Genomic DNA, 18,018 nt, shown 5'->3' with positions numbered 1-18,018 from the left:
ATTACATAACAGAACAGGGTCTCAAATTTAGAAAACAAACTTATGCTTGCTTAAGGGTAAAGGTGAGTTGTGGTGCTGCATAAAACCAGAGATTGAAATGAGCACAGATAAAGTTCCTTAAGCCAAATATGGAATAGACAAGAGCTACTCCTTGCTCAACGAAATGGACTCAACACCGCATATTAAACGCCTAAGAATGTACCTGACTACTAAGTATCTTAAAACCTATGGATTGCTATGTCTCCGAAAGAGAATCAAGCATGTGTACAGGGGCATAAACGCAGCAGTGATAGGATTGGAGAGGTTCGGTGAGCAAATGAAGACCCTTTGAAGTCATATTGCATGGTACCCATTCCACGGGTTTCAACTACCCAGGTTTAAGGTATTCTTCCTTCAGCTAAAACATGCATGTGGAACCTACAGTATGATCAACCATTTGATCGGGAGACGTGTTCAAATATGTCTCAGTTTTCGTACCCTGGTACTCGGGTGCAACATTCCAGATGCTTTACTAACACTCTCCCGATTTGGAGAGTCAGTCCCTTTAACCTCCTGTTTGGCCCAGTTTGCAATTTCTGCGGAAGATGAACAGGAATAGCGAGAACCAATGAGAGACTAGCTGGAGGTGTCTGAACGGGCAAATTTAACTCTCATTTCCCACCAGGAAGAGGAATTAACCAAAGGCTCAGCATGCCGTGCCGGAACCAGATTAGGGCCTGAAGCCATCCTGCGGTGTTGCGGCCAGGTCACAAGAAAGCGAGTTGAAAAAAGGAGCTCAGGGGCACTGTAATTCACAAACCTGCAGAGTTATAAATGACAGCTATCGTCCAAAAATATACTGAAGTAAGGCTGCCAAGAAGACTTGAAAGCAGGGCAGAATTGCAGGAAACCGATTTCAGGAGGTAGACTGGAATTGCATTGAAAGCATAGGAAAAGAGGCAGAACGTCCACAATGATGCACTTAGCCAAAAAGGGCGTATGCGTTTTTTCCTGAATATATTCAGGAAAAAACGCATACGCCCTTTTTGGCCAACCAAGCAAGCTTGCAAAGGAAATCTGCACTACAATGAAGTCTCACTTCCCCCCAGTCAAAAGGGCCATCTGAAAAAAGTGTAAAATCCAGAAAGGCAGGACAGGCCATGGAGAACTGGGAGCCTTGTTATGCTGATGGGCGGGATGTAAATTGCCAACAACCACTCGGGAGAAGTGTATGGTGTTTCCTGAAACATCTAAAAAACAAAGCAACAGAACCTAGGGCACTTCCACTTATGGTCCTATAGCTTAGGGAAATTAAAATCAAAAAGACACAGCCACCCCAAAATTTGGAACGGCTCTGTTTACAAGAAACTCATTTATAGTACAAGTTCAACATCGCAGAAAGTGAAAAATGGATAAAGAAGTTGTGGTATTTACTTACAAAGCAACATCACTCAGCAATGAAATCTGTGTCACAAGGCCCTTAGCAGCACAATGAGTGGATTCAGGTATGATGATTCTAACTGAAATAAGTCACACAGAAAAAGAAACATCATAAGATATCACTAATACACGGAATGTAAACTTGGCTACACAGGAACTGAATTACAGAACAGAACAGTGTCTCAAATTTAGAAAACCAACTTATGCTTGCTTAAGGGGAAAGGTGAGTTGGGGTGCTGCATAAAATCAGAGATTGAAATGAGCACAGATAAAGTTCCTTAAGCCAAATATGGAATAGACAAGAGCTACTCCTTGCTCAACGAAATGGACTCAACACCGCATATTAAACGCCTAAGAATGTACCTGACTAGTAAGTATCTTAAAACCTATGGATTGCTATGTCTCTGAAAGAGAATCAAGCATGTGTACAGGGGCATAAACGCAGCAGTGATAGGATTGGAGAGGTTCGGTGAGCAAATGAAGACCCTTTGAAGTCATATTGCATGGTACCCATTACACGGGTCTCAACTCTCCAGGTTTAAGGTATTCTTCCTTCAGCTAAAACATGCATGTGGAACCCAGAGTATGATCAACCGTGTGAACGGGAGACGTGTTCAAATATGTCTCAGTTTTCCTCCCCTGGTACTCGGGTGCAACATTCCAGATGCTTTACTAACACTCTCCCGACTTGGAGAGTCAGTCCCTTTAACCTCCTGTTTGGCCCAGTTTGCAATTTCTGTGTAAGATGAACAGGAATAGCGAGAACCAATGAGAGGCTAGCTGGAGGTGTCTGGATGGGCAAATTTAACTCTCATTTCCCACCAGGAAGAGGAATTAACCAAAGGCTCAGCGTGCCGTGCCAGAACCAGATTAGGGCCTGAAGCCATCCTGCGGTGTTGCGGCCAGCTCAAAAGAAAGCGAGTTGAAGAAAGGAGCTCAGGGGCACTGTAATTCACAAACCTGCAGAGTTATAAATGACAGCTATCGTCCAAAAATAGACTGAAGTAAGGCTGCCAAGAGGACTTGAAAGCGGGGCAGAATTGCAGGAAACCGATTTCAGGAGGTAGACTGGAATTGCATTGAAAGCATAGGAAAAGAGGCAGAACGTCCACAATGATGCACTTGGCCAAAAAGGGCGTATGCGTTTTTTCCTGAATATATTCAGGAAAAAAACGCATACGCCCTTTTTGGCCAACCAAGCAAGCTTGCAAAGGAAATCTGCACTACAATGAAGTCTCACTTCCCCCCGGTCAAAAGGGCCATCTGAAAAATGTGTAAAATCCAGAAAGGCAGGACAGGCCATGGAGAACTGGGAGCCTTGTTATGCTGATGGGCGGGATGTAAATTGCCAACAGACACTCGGGAGAAGTGTATGGTGTTTCCTGAAACATCTAAAAAACAAAGCAACAGAGCCTAGGGCACTTCCACTTATGGTCCTATAGCTTAGGGAAATTAAAATCAAAAAGACACAGCCACCCCAAAGTTTGGGACGCCTCTGTTTACAAGAACCTCGTTTACAGTACACTTTCAACATCGCAGAAAGTGAAAAATGGATAAAGAAGTTGTGGTATTTACTTACAAAGCAATATCACTCAGCAATGAAATCTATGTCATCAGGCCCTTAGCAGCACAATGAGTGGATTCAGGTATGATGATTCTAACTGAAATAAGTCACGCAGAAAAAGAAACATCATAAGATATCAGTAATATATGGAATGTAAACTTGGCTACACAGGAACTGAATTACAGAACAGAACAGGGTCTCAAATTTAGAAAACCAACTTATGCTTGCTTAAGGGGAAAGGTGAGTTGTGGTGCTGCATAAAACCAGAGATTGAAATGAGCACAGATAAAGTTCCTTAAGCCAAATATGGAATAGACAAGACCTACTCCTTGCTCAACGAAATGGACTCAACACCGCATATTAAACGCCTAAGAATGTACCTTACTAGTAAGTATCTTAAAACCTATAGATTGCTATGTCTCCGAAAGAGAATCAAGCATGTGTACAGGGGCAAAAACGCAGCAGTGATAGGATTGGAGAGGTTCGGTGAGCAAATGAAGACCCTTTGAAGTCATATTGCATGGTACCCATTCCACGGGTTTCAACTACCCAGGTTTTAGGTATTCTTCCTTCAGCTAAAACATGCATGTGGAACCCAGAGTATGATCAACCATGTGATAGGGAGACGTGTTCAAATATGTCTCAGCTTTCATCCCCTGGTACTCGGGTGCAACATTCCAGACGCTTTACTAACACTCTCCCCACTTGGAGAGTCACCGCCTTTAACCTCCTGTTTGGCCCAGTTTGCAATTTCTGCGGAAGATGAACAGGAATAGCGAGAACCAATGAGAGACTAGCTGGAGGTGTCTGGACAGGCAAATTTAACTCTCATTTCCCACCAGGAAGAGGAAATAACCAAAGGCTCAGCGTGCCGTGCCGGAACCAGATTAGGGCCTGAAGCCATCCTGCGGTTTTGCGGCCAGCTCAAAAGAAAGCGAGTTGAGGAAAGGAGCTCAGGGGCACTGTAATTCACAAACCTGCAGAGTTATAAATGACAGCTATCGTCCAAAAATAGACTGAAGTAAGGCTGCCAAGAGGACTTGAAAGCGGGGCAGTATTGCAGGAAACCGATTTCAGGAGGTAGACTGGAATTGCATTGAAAGCATAGGAAAAGAGGCAGAACGTCCACAATGATGCACTTGGCCAAAAAGGGCGTATGCCTTTTTTCCTGAATATATTCAGGAAAAAACGCATACGCACTTTTTGGCCAACCAAGCAAGCTTGCAATGGAAATCTGCACTACAATGAAGTCTCACTTCCCCCCGGTCAAAAGGGCCATCTGAAAAAAGTGTAAAATGCAGAAAGGCAGGACAGGCCATGGAGAACTGGGAGCCTTGTTATGCTGATGGGCGGGATGTAAATTGCCAACAGACACTCCGGAGAAGTGTATGGTGTTTCCTGAAACATCTAAAAAACAAAGCAACAGAGCCTAGGGCTCTTCCACTTATGGTCCTATAGCTTACGGAAATTAAAATCAAAAAGACACAGCCACCCAAAAGTTTGGGACGCCTCTGTTTACAAGAACCTCGTTTACAGTACAAGTTCAACATCGCAGAATGTGAAAAATGGATAAAGAAGTTGTGGTATTTACTTACAAAGAAATATCACTCAGCAATGAAATCTATGTCATCAGGCCCTTAGCAGCACAATGAGTGGATTCAGGTAAGATGATTCTAACTGAAATAAGTCACGCAGAAAAAGAAACATCATAAGATATCAGTAATACACGGAATGTAAACTTGGCTACACAGGAACTGAATTACAGAACAGAACAGGGTCTCAAATTTAGAAAACCAACTTATGCTTGCTTAAGGGGAAAGGTGAGTTGGGGTGCTGCATAAAACCAGAGATCGAAATGAGCACAGATAAAGTTCCTTAAGCCAAATATGGAATAGACAAGAGCTACTCCTTGCTCAACGAAATGGACTCAACACCCCATATTAAACGCCTAAGAATGTACCTGACTAGTAAGTATCTTAAAACCTATGGATTGCTATGTCTCCGAAAGAGAATCAAGCATGTGTACAGGGGCATAAACGCAGCAGTGATAGGATTGGAGAGGTTTGGTGAGCAAATGAAGACCCTTTGAAGTCATATTGCATGGTACACATTCCACGAGTCTCAACTCTGCAGGTTTCAGGTATTCTTCCTTCAGCTAAAACATGCATGTGGAACCCAGAGTATGATCAACTGTGTGAACGGGAGACGTGTTCAAATATGTCTCAGTTTTTGTACCCTGGTACTCGGGTGCAACATTCCAGACGCTTTACTAACACTCTCCCGACTTGGAGAGTCAGTCCCTTTAACCTCCTGTTTGGCCCAGTTTGCAATTTCTGCGGAAGATGAACAGGAATAGCGAGAACCAATGAGAGACTAGCTGGAGGTGTCTGGACGGGCAAATTTAACACTCACATCCCACCAGCAAGAGGAATTAACCAAAGGCTCAGCGTGCCGTGCCAGAACCAGATTAGGGCCTGAAGCCATCCTGCGGTGTTGCGGCCAGGTCACAAGAAAGCGAGTTGAAGAAAGGAGCTCAGGGGCACTGTAATTCACAACCTGCAGAGTTATAAATGACAGCTATCGTCCAAAAATACACTGAAGTAAGGCTGCCAAGAGGACTTGAAAGCGGGGCAGAATTGCAGGAAACCGATTTCAGGAGGTAGACTGGAATTGCATTGAAAGCATAGGAAAAGAGGCAGAACGTCCACAATGATGCACTTGGCCAAAAAGGGCGTATGCGTTTTTTCCTGAATATATTCAGGAAAAAACGCATACGCCCTTTTTGGCCAAACAAGCAAGCTTGCAAAGGAAATCTGCAGTACAATGAAGTCTCACTTCCCCCCGGTCAAAAGGGCCATCTGAAAAAAGTGTAAAATCCAGAAAGGCAGGACAGGCCATGGAGAACTGGGAGCCTTGTTATGCTGATGGGCGGGATGTAAATTGCCACAGACACTCGGGAGAAGTGTATGGTGTTTCCTGAAACATCTAAAAAACAAAGCAACAGAGCCTAGGGCACTTCCACTTATGGTCCTATAGCTTAGGGAAATTAAAATCAAAAAGACACAGCCACCCCAAAGTTTGGGACGCCTCTGTTTACAAGGACCTCGTTTACCGTACAAGTTCAATGTCACAGAAAGTGAAAAATGGATAAAGAACTTGTGGTACTTACGTACAATGAAGTATCACTCAGCAATGAAATCTATGTCATCAGGCCAGTAGCAGCATAATGAGTGGATTCAGGTACGATGATTCTAACTGAAATAAGTCACACAGAAAAAGAAACATCATAAGATATCACTAATACACGGAATGTAAACTTGGCTACACAGGAACTGAATTCCAAACAGAACAGAGTCTCAAATTTAGAAAACCAACTTATGCTTGCTTAAGGGGAAAGGTGAGTTGGGGTGCTGCATAAAACCAGAGATTGAAATGAGCACAGATAAAGTTCCTTAAGCCAAATATGGAATAGACAAGAGCTACTCCTTGCTCAACGAAATGGACTCAACACCCCATATTAAACGCCTAAGAATGTACCTGACTAGTAAGTATCTTAAAACCTATGGATTGCTATGTCTCCAAAAGGGAATCAAGCTTGTGTACAGGGGCATAAACGCAGGAGTGATAGGATTGGAGAGGTTCGGTGAGCAAATGAAGACCCTTTGAAGTCATATTGCATGGTACCCATTCCACGGGTCTCAACTCTGCAGGTTTCAGGTATTCTTCCTTCAGCTAAAACATGCATGTGGAACCCAGAGTATGATCAACTGTGTGAACGGGAGACGTGTTCAAATATGTCTCAGTTTTCCTCCCCTGGTACTCGGGTGCAACATTCCAGATGCTTTATTAACACTCTCCCCACTTGGAGAGTCAGCACCTTTAACCTCCTGTTTGGCCCAGTTTGCAATTTCTGCGGAAGATGAACAGGAATAGGGAGAACCAATGGGAGACTAGATGGAGGTGTCTGGACGGGCAAATTTAACTCTCATTTCCCACCAGGAAGAGGAATTAACCAAAGGCTCTGCGTGCCGTGCCGGTACCAGATTAGGGCCTCAAGCAATCCTGCAGTGTGGCGGCCAGGTCACAAGAAAGTGAGTTGAAGAAAGGAGCTCAGGGGCACTGTAATTCACAAACCTGCAGAGTTATAAATGACAGCTATCGTCCAAAAATAGACTGAAGTAAGGCTGCCAAGAGGACTTGAAAGCGGGGCAGAATTGCAGGAAACCGATTTCAGGAGGTAGACTGGAATTGCATTGAAAGCATAGGAAAAGAGGCAGAACGTCCACAATGATGCACTTGGCCAAAAAGGGCGTATGCGTTTTTTCCTGAATATATTCAGGAAAAAACGCATACGCCCTTTTTGGCCAACCAAGCAAGCTTGCAAAGGAAATCTGCACTACAATGAAGTCTCACTTCCCCCCGGTCAAAAGGGCCATCTGAAAAAAGTGTAAAATCCAGAAAGTCAGGACAGGCCATGGAGAACTGGGAGCCTTGTTATGCTGATGGGCGGGATGTAAATTGTCAACAGACACTCGGGAGAAATGTATGGTGTTTCCTGAAACATCTAAAAAACAAAGCAACAGAACCTAGGGCACTTCCACTTATGGTCCTATAGCTTAGGGAAATTAAAATCAAAAAGACACAGCCACCCCAAAGTTTGGGACGCCTCTGTTTACAAGAACCTCGTTTACCGTACAAGTTCAATATCACAGAAAGTGAAAAATGGATAAAGAACTTGTGGTACTTACGTACAATGCAGTATCACTCAGCAACGAAATCTATGTCATCAGGCCCGTGGCAGCATAATGAGTGGATTCAGGTACGATGATGCTAACTGAAATAAGTCACACAGAAAAAGAAACATCATAAGATATCAGTAATACACGGAATGGAAACTTGGCTGCACAGGAACTGAATTACAGAACAGAACAGGGTCTCAAATTTAGAAAGCCAACTTATGCTTGCTTAAGAGGAAAGGTGAGTTGGGGTGCTGCATAAAACCAGAGATTGAAATGAGCACAGATAAAGTTCCTTAAGCCAAATATGGAATAGACAAGAGCTACTCCTTGCTCAACGAAATGGACTCAACACCCCATATTAAACGTCTAAGAATGTACCTGACTAGTAAGTATCTTAAAACCTATGGATTGCTATGTCTCCAAAAGAGAATCAAGCGTGTGTACAGGGGCATAAACGCAGCAGTGATAGGATTGGAGAGGTTCGGTGAGCAAATGAAGACCCTTTGAAGTCATATTGCATGGTACCCATTCCACGGGTCTCAACTCTGCAGGTTTCAGGTATTCTTCCCTCAGCTAAAACATGCATGTGGAACCTAGAGTATGATCAACCATGTGATCGGGAGACGTGTTCAAATATGTCTCAGTTTTTGTACCCTGGTACTCGGGTGCAACATTCCAGACGCTTTACTAACACTCTCCCGACTTCAGAGTCAATCCCTTAAATCTCCTGTTTGGCCCAGTTTGCAATTTCTGCGGAAGATGAACAGGAATAGCGAGAACCAATGAGAGACTAGCTGGAGGTGTCCTGACGGGCAAATTTAACACTCATTTCCCACCAGGAAGAGGAATTAACCAAAGGCTCAGCGTGCCGTGCCGGAACCAGATTAGGGCCTGAAGCCATCCTGCGGTGTTGCGGCCAGCTCACAAGAAAGCGAGTTGAAGAAAGGAGCTCAGGGGCACTGTAATTCACAAACCTGCAGAGTTATAAATGACAGCTATCGTCCAAAAATAGACTGAAGTAAGGCTGCCAAGAGGACTTGAAAGCGGGGCAGAATTGCAGGAAACCGATTTCAGGAGGTAGACTGGAATTGCATTGAAAGCATAGGAAAAGAGGCAGAACGTCCACAATGATGCACTTGGCCAAAAAGGGCGTATGCGTTTTTTCCTGAATATATTCAGGTAAAAACGCATACGCCCTTTTTGGCCAAGCAAGCAAACTTGCAAAGGAAATCTGCACTACAATGAAGTCTCACTTCCCCCCGGTCAAAAGGGCCATCTGAAAAAAGTGTAAAATCCAGAAAGGCAGGACAGGCCATGGAGAACTGGGAGCCTTGTTATGCTGATGGGTGGGATGTAAATTGCCAACAGACACTCAGGAGAAGTGTATGGTGTTTCCTGAAACATCGAAAAAACAAAGCAACAGAGTCTAGGGCACTTCCACTTATGGTCCTATAGCTTAGGGAAATTAAAATCAAAAAGACACAGCCACCCCAAAATTTGGGACGCCTCTGTTTACAAGAACCTCGTTTACCATACAAGTTCAACATCGCAGAAAGTGAAAAATGGATAAAGAAGTTGTGGTATTTACTTACAAAGCAGTATCACTCAGCAATGAAATCTATGTCATCAGGCCCTTAGCAGCACAATGAGTGGATTCAGGTATGATGATTCTAACTGAAATAAGTCACACAGAAAAAGAAACATCATAAGATATCAGTAATACACGGAATGTAAACTTGGCTACACAGGAACTGAATTACAGAACAGAACAGGGTCTCAAATTTAGAAAACCAACTTATGCTTGCTTAAGGGGAAAGGTGAGTTGGGGTGCTGCATAAAACCAGAGATCGAAATGAGCACAGATAAAGTTCCTTAAGCCAAATATGGAATAGACAAGAGCTACTGCTTGCTCAACGAAATGGACTCGACACCGCATATTAAACGCCTAAGAATGTACCTGTCTAGTAAGTATCTTAAAACCTATGGATTGCTATGTCTCCGAAAGAGAATGAAGCATGTGTACAGGGGCATAAACACAGCAGTGAAAGGATTGGAGAGGTTCGGTGAGCAAAAGAAGACCCTTTGAAGTCATATTACATGGTACCCATTCCACGGGTTTTAACTACTCAGGTTTAAGGTATTCTTCCTTCAGCCTAAACTTGCATGTGGAACCTAGAGTATGATCAACCATGTGATCGGGAGACGTGTTCAAATATGTCTCAGTTTTCGTACCCTGGTACTCGGGTGCAACATTCCAGACGCTTTACTAACACTCTCCCGACTTGGAGAGTCAGTCCCTTTAACCTCCTGTTTGGCCCAGTTTGCAATTTCTGTGGAAGATGAACAGGAATAGCGAGAACGAATGAGAGACTAGCTGAAGGTGTCTGGATGGGCAAATTTAACTCTCATTTCCCACCAGGAAGAGGAATTAACCAAAGGCTCAGCGTGCTGTGCCAGAACCAGATTAGGGCCTGAAGACATCCTGCGGTGTTGCGGCCAGCTCACAAGAAAGCGAGTTGAAGAAAGGAGCTCAGGGGCACTGTAATTCACAAACCTGCAGAGTTATAAATGACAGCTATCGTCCAAAAATAGACTGAAGTAAGGCTGCCAAGAGGACTTGAAAGCGGGGCAGAATTGCAGGAAACCGATTTCAGGAGGTAGACTGGAATTGCATTGAAAGCATAGGAAAAGAGGCAGAACGTCCACAATGATGCACTTGGCCAAAAAGGGCGTATGCGTTTTTTCCTGAATATATTCAGGTAAAAACGCATACGCCCTTTTTGGCCAAGCAAGCAAACTTGCAAAGGAAATCTGCACTACAATGAAGTCTCACTTCCCCCCGGTCAAAAGGGCCATCTGAAAAAAGTGTAAAATCCAGAAAGGCAGGACAGGCCATGGAGAACTGGGAGCCTTGTTATGCTGATGGGTGGGATGTAAATTGCCAACAGACACTCAGGAGAAGTGTATGGTGTTTCCTGAAACATCGAAAAAACAAAGCAACAGAGTCTAGGGCACTTCCACTTATGGTCCTATAGCTTAGGGAAATTAAAATCAAAAAGACACAGCCACCCCAAAATTTGGGACGCCTCTGTTTACAAGAACCTCGTTTACCATACAAGTTCAACATCGCAGAAAGTGAAAAATGGATAAAGAAGTTGTGGTATTTACTTACAAAGCAGTATCACTCAGCAATGAAATCTATGTCATCAGGCCCTTAGCAGCACAATGAGTGGATTCAGGTATGATGATTCTAACTGAAATAAGTCACACAGAAAAAGAAACATCATAAGATATCAGTAATACACGGAATGTAAACTTGGCTACACAGGAACTGAATTACAGAACAGAACAGGGTCTCAAATTTAGAAAACCAACTTATGCTTGCTTAAGGGGAAAGGTGAGTTGGGGTGCTGCATAAAACCAGAGATCGAAATGAGCACAGATAAAGTTCCTTAAGCCAAATATGGAATAGACAAGAGCTACTGCTTGCTCAACGAAATGGACTCGACACCGCATATTAAACGCCTAAGAATGTACCTGTCTAGTAAGTATCTTAAAACCTATGGATTGCTATGTCTCCGAAAGAGAATGAAGCATGTGTACAGGGGCATAAACACAGCAGTGAAAGGATTGGAGAGGTTCGGTGAGCAAAAGAAGACCCTTTGAAGTCATATTACATGGTACCCATTCCACGGGTTTTAACTACTCAGGTTTAAGGTATTCTTCCTTCAGCCTAAACTTGCATGTGGAACCTAGAGTATGATCAACCATGTGATCGGGAGACGTGTTCAAATATGTCTCAGTTTTCGTACCCTGGTACTCGGGTGCAACATTCCAGACGCTTTACTAACACTCTCCCGACTTGGAGAGTCAGTCCCTTTAACCTCCTGTTTGGCCCAGTTTGCAATTTCTGTGGAAGATGAACAGGAATAGCGAGAACGAATGAGAGACTAGCTGAAGGTGTCTGGATGGGCAAATTTAACTCTCATTTCCCACCAGGAAGAGGAATTAACCAAAGGCTCAGCGTGCTGTGCCAGAACCAGATTAGGGCCTGAAGACATCCTGCGGTGTTGCGGCCAGCTCACAAGAAAGCGAGTTGAAGAAAGGAGCTCAGGGGCACTGTAATTCACAAACCTGCAGAGTTATAAATGACAGCTATCGTCCAAAAATAGACTGAAGTAAGGCTGCCAAGAGGACTTGAAAGCGGGGCAGAATTGCAGGAAACCGATTTCAGGAGGTAGACTGGAATTGCATTGAAAGCATAGGAAAAGAGGCAGAACGTCCACAATGATGCACTTGGCCAAAAAGGGCGTATGCGTTTTTTCCTGAATATGTTCAGGAAAAAACGCATACGCCCTTTTTGGCCAACCAAGAAAACTTGCAAAGGAAATCTGCACTACAAAGAAGTCTCACTTCCCCCCGGTCAAAAGGGTCATCTGAAAAAAGTGTAAAATCCAGAAAGGCAGGACAGGCCATGGAGAACTGGGAGCCTTGTTATGCTGATGGGCGGGATGTAAATTGCCAACAGAAACTCGGGAGAAGTGTATGGTGTTTCCTGAAACATCGAAAAAACAAAACAACAGAGTCTAGGGCACTTCCACTTATGGTCCTATAGCTTAGGGAAATTAAAATCAAAAAGACACAGCCACCCCAAAGTTTGGGACGCCTCTGTTTACAAGAACCTCGTTTACCGTGCAAGTTCAATATCACAGAAAGTGAAAAATGGATAAAGAACTTGTGGTACTTACGTACAATGCAGTATCACTCAGCAATGAAATCTATGTCATCAGGCCCGTAGCAGCATAATGAGTGGATTCAGGTACGATGATTCTAACTGAAATAAGTCACACAGAAAAAGAAACATCATAATATATCTCTAATACACGGAATGTAAACTTGGCTACACAGGAACTGAATTCCAAAACAGAACAGGGTCTCAAATTTAGAAAACCAACTTATGCTTGCTTAAGGGGAAAGGTGAGTTGGGGTGCTGCATAAAACCAAAGATAGAAATGAGCACAGATAAATTTCCTTAAGCCAAATATGGAATAGACAAGAGCTACTCCTTGCTCAACGAAATGGACTCAACACCCCATATTAAACGCCTAAGAATGTATGTGACTAGTAAGTATCTTAAAACCTATGGATTGCTATGTCTCCAAAAGAGAATCAAGCGTGTGTACAGGGGCATAAACACAGCAGTGAAAGGATTGGAGAGGTTCGGTGAGCAAAAGAAGACCCTTTGAAGTCATATTACATGGTACCCATTCCACGGGTTTCAACTACCCAGGTTTAAGGTATTCTTCCTTCAGCTAAAACATGCATGTGGAACCTAGAGTATGATCAACCATGTGATCGGGAGACGTGTTCAAATATGTCTCAGTTTTCATACCCTGGTACTCGGGTGCAACATTCCAGACGCTTTACTAACACTCTCCCGACTTGGAGAGTCAGTCCCTTTAACCTCCTGTTTGGCCCAGTTTGCAATTTCTGCGGAAGATGAACAGGAATAGCGAGAACCAATGAGAGACTAGCTGGAGGTGTCTGGATGGGCAAATTTAACTCTCATTTCCCACCAGGAAGATGAATTAACCAAAGGCTCAGCGTGCCGTGCCAGAACCAGATTAGGGCCTGAAGCCATCCTGCGGTGTTGCGGCCAGCTCAAAAGAAAGCGAGTTGAAGAAAGGAGCTCAGGGGCACTGTAATTCACAAACCTGCAGAGTTATAAATGACAGCTATCGTCCAAAAATAGACTGAAGTAAGGCTGCCAAGAGGACTTGAAAGCAGGGCAGAATTGCAGGAAACCGATTTCAGGAGGTAGACTGGAATTGCATTGAAAGCATAGGAAAAGAGGCAGAACGTCCACAATGATGCACTTGGCCAAAAAGTGCGTATGCATTTTTTCCTGAATATATTCAGGAAAAAACGCATACGCCCTTTTTGGCCAAACAAGCAAGCTTGCAAAGGAAATCTGCACTACAAAGAAGTCTCACTTCCCCCCGGTCAAAAGGGCCATCTGAAAAAGGTGTAAAATCCAGAAAGGCAGGACAGGCCATGGAGAACTGGGAGCTTTGTTATGCTGATGGGCGGGATGTAAATTGTCAACAGACACTCCTGAGAAGTGTATGGTGTTTCCTGAAACATCTAAAAAACAAAGCAACAGAGCCTAGGGCACTTCCACTTATGGTCCTATAGCTTAGGGAAATTTAAATCAAAAAGACACAGCCACCCAAAAGTTTGGGACTCCTCTGTTTACAAGAACCTCGTTTACTGTAAAAGTTCAATATCGCAGAAAGTGAAAACTGGATAAAGAAGTTGTGGTACTTACGTACAATGCAGTATCACTCAGCAATGAAATCTTTGTCATCAGGCCTGTAGCAGCTTAATGAGTGGATTCAGGTACGATGTTTCTAACTGAAATAAGTCACACAGAAAAAGAAACATCATAAGATATCACTAATACACGGAATGTAAACTTGGCTACACAGGAACTGAATTACAGAACAGAACAGGGTCTCAAATTTAGAAAACCAACTTATGCTTGCTTAAGGGGAAAGGTGAGTTGGGGTGCTGCATAAAACCAGAGATCGAAATGAGCACAGATAAAGTTCCTTAAGCCAAATATGGAATAGACAAGAGCTACTGCTTGCTCAACGAAATGGACTCGACACCGCATATTAAACGCCTAAGAATGTACCTGTCTAGTAAGTATCTTAAAACCTATGGATTGCTATGTCTCCGAAAGAGAATCAAGCATGTGTACAGGGGCATAAATGCAGCAGTGATAGGATTGGAGAGGTTGGGTGAGCAAATGAAGACCCTTTGAAGTCATATTGCATGGTACCCATTCCACGGGTCTCAACTCTGCAGGTTTCAGGTATTCTTCCCTCAGCTAAAACATGCATGTGGAACCTAGAGTATGATCAACCATGTGATCGGGAGACGTGTTCAAATATGTCTCAGTTTTTGTACCCTGGTACTCGGGTGCAACATTCCAGACGCTTTACTAACACTCTCCCGACTTCAGAGTCAATCCCTTAAATCTCCTGTTTGGCCCAGTTTGCAATTTCTGCGGAAGATGAACAGGAATAGCGAGAACCAATGAGAGACTAGCTGGAGGTGTCCTGACGGGCAAATTTAACACTCATTTCCCACCAGGAAGAGGAATTAACCAAAGGCTCAGCGTGCCGTGCCGGAACCAGATTAGGGCCTGAAGCCATCCTGCGGTGTTGCGGCCAGCTCACAAGAAAGCGAGTTGAAGAAAGGAGCTCAGGGGCACTGTAATTCACAAACCTGCAGAGTTATAAATGACAGCTATCGTCCAAAAATAGACTGAAGTAAGGCTGCCAAGAGGACTTGAAAGCGGGGCAGAATTGCAGGAAACCGATTTCAGGAGGTAGACTGGAATTGCATTGAAAGCATAGGAAAAGAGGCAGAACGTCCACAATGATGCACTTGGCCAAAAAGGGCGTATGCGTTTTTTCCTGAATATATTCAGGTAAAAACGCATACGCCCTTTTTGGCCAAGCAAGCAAACTTGCAAAGGAAATCTGCACTACAATGAAGTCTCACTTCCCCCCGGTCAAAAGGGCCATCTGAAAAAAGTGTAAAATCCAGAAAGGCAGGACAGGCCATGGAGAACTGGGAGCCTTGTTATGCTGATGGGTGGGATGTAAATTGCCAACAGACACTCAGGAGAAGTGTATGGTGTTTCCTGAAACATCGAAAAAACAAAGCAACAGAGTCTAGGGCACTTCCACTTATGGTCCTATAGCTTAGGGAAATTAAAATCAAAAAGACACAGCCACCCCAAAATTTGGGACGCCTCTGTTTACAAGAACCTCGTTTACCATACAAGTTCAACATCGCAGAAAGTGAAAAATGGATAAAGAAGTTGTGGTATTTACTTACAAAGCAGTATCACTCAGCAATGAAATCTATGTCATCAGGCCCTTAGCAGCACAATGAGTGGATTCAGGTATGATGATTCTAACTGAAATAAGTCACACAGAAAAAGAAACATCATAAGATATCAGTAATACACGGAATGTAAACTTGGCTACACAGGAACTGAATTACAGAACAGAACAGGGTCTCAAATTTAGAAAACCAACTTATGCTTGCTTAAGGGGAAAGGTGAGTTGGGGTGCTGCATAAAACCAGAGATCGAAATGAGCACAGATAAAGTTCCTTAAGCCAAATATGGAATAGACAAGAGCTACTGCTTGCTCAACGAAATGGACTCGACACCGCATATTAAACGCCTAAGAATGTACCTGTCTAGTAAGTATCTTAAAACCTATGGATTGCTATGTCTCCGAAAGAGAATGAAGCATGTGTACAGGGGCATAAACACAGCAGTGAAAGGATTGGAGAGGTTCGGTGAGCAAAAGAAGACCCTTTGAAGTCATATTACATGGTACCCATTCCACGGGTTTTAACTACTCAGGTTTAAGGTATTCTTCCTTCAGCCTAAACTTGCATGTGGAACCTAGAGTATGATCAACCATGTGATCGGGAGACGTGTTCAAATATGTCTCAGTTTTCGTACCCTGGTACTCGGGTGCAACATTCCAGACGCTTTACTAACACTCTCCCGACTTGGAGAGTCAGTCCCTTTAACCTCCTGTTTGGCCCAGTTTGCAATTTCTGTGGAAGATGAACAGGAATAGCGAGAACGAATGAGAGACTAGCTGAAGGTGTCTGGATGGGCAAATTTAACTCTCATTTCCCACCAGGAAGAGGAATTAACCAAAGGCTCAGCGTGCTGTGCCAGAACCAGATTAGGGCCTGAAGACATCCTGCGGTGTTGCGGCCAGCTCACAAGAAAGCGAGTTGAAGAAAGGAGCTCAGGGGCACTGTAATTCACAAACCTGCAGAGTTATAAATGACAGCTATCGTCCAAAAATAGACTGAAGTAAGGCTGCCAAGAGGACTTGAAAGCGGGGCAGAATTGCAGGAAACCGATTTCAGGAGGTAGACTGGAATTGCATTGAAAGCATAGGAAAAGAGGCAGAACGTCCACAATGATGCACTTGGCCAAAAAGGGCGTATGCGTTTTTTCCTGAATATGTTCAGGAAAAAACGCATACGCCCTTTTTGGCCAACCAAGAAAACTTGCAAAGGAAATCTGCACTACAAAGAAGTCTCACTTCCCCCCGGTCAAAAGGGTCATCTGAAAAAAGTGTAAAATCCAGAAAGGCAGGACAGGCCATGGAGAACTGGGAGCCTTGTTATGCTGATGGGCGGGATGTAAATTGCCAACAGAAACTCGGGAGAAGTGTATGGTGTTTCCTGAAACATCGAAAAAACAAAACAACAGAGTCTAGGGCACTTCCACTTATGGTCCTATAGCTTAGGGAAATTAAAATCAAAAAGACACAGCCACCCCAAAGTTTGGGACGCCTCTGTTTACAAGAACCTCGTTTACCGTGCAAGTTCAATATCACAGAAAGTGAAAAATGGATAAAGAACTTGTGGTACTTACGTACAATGCAGTATCACTCAGCAATGAAATCTATGTCATCAGGCCCGTAGCAGCATAATGAGTGGATTCAGGTACGATGATTCTAACTGAAATAAGTCACACAGAAAAAGAAACATCATAATATATCTCTAATACACGGAATGTAAACTTGGCTACACAGGAACTGAATTCCAAAACAGAACAGGGTCTCAAATTTAGAAAACCAACTTATGCTTGCTTAAGGGGAAAGGTGAGTTGGGGTGCTGCATAAAACCAAAGATAGAAATGAGCACAGATAAATTTCCTTAAGCCAAATATGGAATAGACAAGAGCTACTCCTTGCTCAACGAAATGGACTCAACACCCCATATTAAACGCCTAAGAATGTATGTGACTAGTAAGTATCTTAAAACCTATGGATTGCTATGTCTCCAAAAGAGAATCAAGCGTGTGTACAGGGGCATAAACACAGCAGTGAAAGGATTGGAGAGGTTCGGTGAGCAAAAGAAGACCCTTTGAAGTCATATTACATGGTACCCATTCCACGGGTTTCAACTACCCAGGTTTAAGGTATTCTTCCTTCAGCTAAAACATGCATGTGGAACCTAGAGTATGATCAACCATGTGATCGGGAGACGTGTTCAAATATGTCTCAGTTTTCATACCCTGGTACTCGGGTGCAACATTCCAGACGCTTTACTAACACTCTCCCGACTTGGAGAGTCAGTCCCTTTAACCTCCTGTTTGGCCCAGTTTGCAATTTCTGCGGAAGATGAACAGGAATAGCGAGAACCAATGAGAGACTAGCTGGAGGTGTCTGGATGGGCAAA

General features: G+C 43.6%; 1 long non-coding RNA gene across 22 annotated transcripts in view; it reads right to left on the bottom strand.

The window, feature by feature from the left end:
• Positions 1–18,018, bottom strand: part of LOC307181352 — a 1,649,813-nt gene that overhangs the window by 542,876 nt on the left and 1,088,919 nt on the right. For 21 of the 22 annotated variants that reach the window (XR_013826479.1, XR_013826480.1, XR_013826505.1 and 18 more), the window contains 2 exons: positions 4,579–4,660; positions 1,418–1,499 (listed from right to left, as the gene is read on the bottom strand). The exons of the other annotated variant lie outside the window; for it this stretch is intronic. This is a non-coding gene — a long non-coding RNA (uncharacterized lncRNA). The remainder of the gene's footprint in view (positions 1–1,417; positions 1,500–4,578; positions 4,661–18,018) is intronic. 22 annotated transcript variants of the gene reach the window in all.

The sequence above is a fragment of the Stenella coeruleoalba genome (assembly GCF_951394435.1).
Source record: "Stenella coeruleoalba genome assembly, contig: scaffold_48, whole genome shotgun sequence".
NCBI lineage: Eukaryota > Metazoa > Chordata > Mammalia > Artiodactyla > Delphinidae > Stenella > Stenella coeruleoalba.
This window is presented reverse-complemented; position numbering and strand designations above follow the sequence as displayed.